At 57.7% G+C, this 3,020-nt stretch overlaps 1 protein-coding gene across 1 annotated transcript in view; it reads left to right on the top strand.

Annotated features, from left to right (window-relative positions):
- The window catches only part of OTOF (otoferlin), a 109,706-nt gene that overhangs the window by 72,337 nt on the left and 34,349 nt on the right, over positions 1 to 3,020 (top strand). The window lies entirely within an intron of this gene.

Consider the following 3,020-nt stretch of genomic DNA (forward strand, 5'->3'; position numbering starts at 1 on the left):
AACCTGATATCGGTCTGGTCAGCCCCTCGCCCCCAGTTGAAATGAGTATAGCCCAGGGCCCCCATCAACTCCCCGCAGTGCCTGCGAGCAAACCTCGCCTCTGAGATGCCTGGCGCCCCCTGGTGCCGCCTCCTTCCAGCCTGTCTGCGGTGCCAACACCATGGACAAGCACGTCCATTGCCGGCCATGCTCCCAAACACCCATGGTGCGTTCTCTCTTCTGACCCTCGCACTGCCATCGAAGGCTGTCATGTTAAACCCACTCTACACAAGGTGACACCGAGACTCTGGGGGGATCCTCGGTTCAGCGTGCTCGCCCTCGGCTCACTGCCTTCATGGTTACCAGAATCGCCATGGGCTTCCCTCCAGAGCCTGGCCTCGACCATAGGGTGGAGGACAGGACAAGGCCTGGGACTCACGCCCGTTCTTTCGGCCATCTGAGGCCACATTGAGGATGAGGGCCTCACTCTCTATCTTGTAAGGAGGAGGCCGAGGCCTCCATATGGGAAAGGTCCTGCCCCATCACAGGGTGTCTTTGGTGGAGCCAGGCCCTGATGATCAGTGTCCACTGGCATTCCACCACCACCTGAGAAGCAGCGTCTTGACTCCTGGGCTCCAGATGGGACCCCTTCCTCACCATGCCCAGGTCTCCCTCAGATGCCTGAGCAGACGTCACACTGACCCAGCAGCCACTGCCCTGGGGGCCCAGGGCATGCCTTTCCAGACTTCCCGTCTGATTTCACTGGTGGTACCAGCCAGTGAGGCATCACGCCCTGTGTCCCGAGGTGTGGCAGGGGCTGAGGGTACCCTCGGCAGCTTGGTGGGGAAGCATCTCTTAAGCAGCTGTGAGAGCCCCTCCCAGCCGTGCACCTGCTGAGAGAATACCCAGGCACGCTCTGCCCCTTCACCAGGCATGGCCAAACTCTCCTGTGTGACCACCAAGGGACTCCATCCCCCAGCTAAAGTCTCACAAGGCCCCACGCTGGACACCACTGTCCAGGCCCCCCTGGCCCCAAGTGGAACTGGAACAGTCAGGCTGACATCCCTGACCTTACATCAGGATACGTCCCTGACCGGAAAGCCTGCCAGCCTAGATGAGGGTCTACCTTCTCCTGACGCATATGAGACAGGTGCCCGTGGCCTTCTGTGGTTATTTGATAGTGGTGAAGCCACGTGTGACTGACTCCAGGGCTCACCTCGCACCATCCCCACACACCCCATGTTTCATTCAAATTGCTTCCTCCTCCCCAAGAGCTCAGAGCAGCTCTCTATACTCTGTGGCTCCTCAGAAAACTCCTACTCAGCCTGCAGGGCCCAGCTCAAGTGCCCTTGCCACGGAGCAGCCTTCCCTGCTCTCTGGGTCAGAGGTCAGCACTCCTTCTTTCCGTGGCAATAATGTTCCTGAATTGCTATTGGTCCTTCGCGTCTCTGTTCCCCGGTGGCCTGGAGTCTCCTGGCCTCCTGCATCACTGTGCCCAGTCCATAGCCTGGCACGCACTTGGAGGGGCTCCGTGACACTGGGCTGAAGGGAGACTCGCCCAGATGAAGAAATAAACATTCGTGGAGGGTCTGCTCTGTGCCAGGCCATGGCACGTGGGCATATCAGGGCTGCAGAGATGGATGGGACAGCTTCTGCCTCACCAGGTCACCTAGTTCCAGCCTAGAAACCAATTTCTAACATCCAAGACTCTCCTTCAGACCGCCTTAAGTTTGTTCCCAATCACGTTTGTATTCCTTTGTAAACCCCAGCCACTCATTTTGTTTCTATTCCCTGTAAAATAGGGTTTCTCAAACAGCACCACAAATATTTGAGGCTGAATTCTTCTTTGGGGGCTGTTCTGCACACTGTCAGTTGCTAAGCAACCCTGGCATCTACCTGTTAGATTCCCACAGCAATCCTCCCTAGGCAGCACCTGCAGATGTGCCCTGGGGGTTCAGATCCGAGACCACCACTCCGAGCCATCTTGCTGGGATCCCCCCCAGCCCAAGGCCAGGGTTCTTTCCCTCCCCTTCTCTTTCTCTGCCACATCCCTCTTCAGCGCAAGACACCCTGCTGGCCCTGCTGTGTATTGCTTCTGGCTGAGTCTCAGCTGCTGAGAAAACTCCTTTGGCTCCCCTAGGGCAGCAGAGGCGGTGGGGACAACGTGACTTCCCATTTCTGAGCTATTACAAAGGGAAATAGGCTCAGGAAGGACGAGGACCATGACCGTGGCCAGCACAGAGAACACGGGTTCTGGCTGCAGCCGCGCTCATGCCCCATTTAGCTCACTCCATGCACACTGCTCCAAGGCGCCTGGCCTGACTGACCTGAGCCCATCGAGGTGACAGCAGGTCATGATCTTTGCCCTCCCAGAACAACATGGAGTTCTCAGAGCAGGCCAGGTCCCCTTCTGCCTGTGCATCTGCTGCTTCCCAGGGTGTCTTGGGTGCACTTTGGGTGCTCTGTCGTCCTCCCACCCAGAGTCGACCCATCCCGTTTGCTTTGGACCCTTCTCTTTCTACATCCCAAAGATGCATTGCACACCCCATTGCACCCCACCTCGTCTTCGTCCTTCTCCTGGCTCCCTCTCCTTTGCCTGTAAGGTATCCTTCTCCAGAGTGTTCTAAGGTACAACCACGAGCACCCGGGCACACTCGGTGCAGGCGCTGGCGTCTCCTCGCGCCCTCTCCCCAGGCTTGCCTCACTCCCACAGCCCTCTCTAGGTTAGTCGTCCACAGTCAGACCACGTGCACGGGCCCCACCTCCTCCCTCCTGATCATCCCTCCATCTGGGCAGCCATTTCTGCCCAACAGTGTCCCTGAAACAGTTCCTTGAGGTCATCAGGGACCTTGCTGCTTCTAGGTCCCATGTCCACTGCCATCTCCTCCCCCTTGACTGCCAGTTCTTTCGTTCTCTCACCTGCCCCTCCTCTTGGGGAGCTCTCCTGTCACTCCTGCTCTCTGGCTCCTCCCCAGCCTCCTTCTTTTTTTTTTTTTTTTTTTTTTTTGGGTTTTTCTCTGTGGGGGGTGTGCGCGCCCCAC

The sequence above is a fragment of the Tupaia chinensis genome, unplaced genomic scaffold, assembly GCF_000334495.1.
Source record: "Tupaia chinensis unplaced genomic scaffold, TupChi_1.0 Scaffold139757_1, whole genome shotgun sequence".
Taxonomy (NCBI): domain Eukaryota; kingdom Metazoa; phylum Chordata; class Mammalia; order Scandentia; family Tupaiidae; genus Tupaia; species Tupaia belangeri.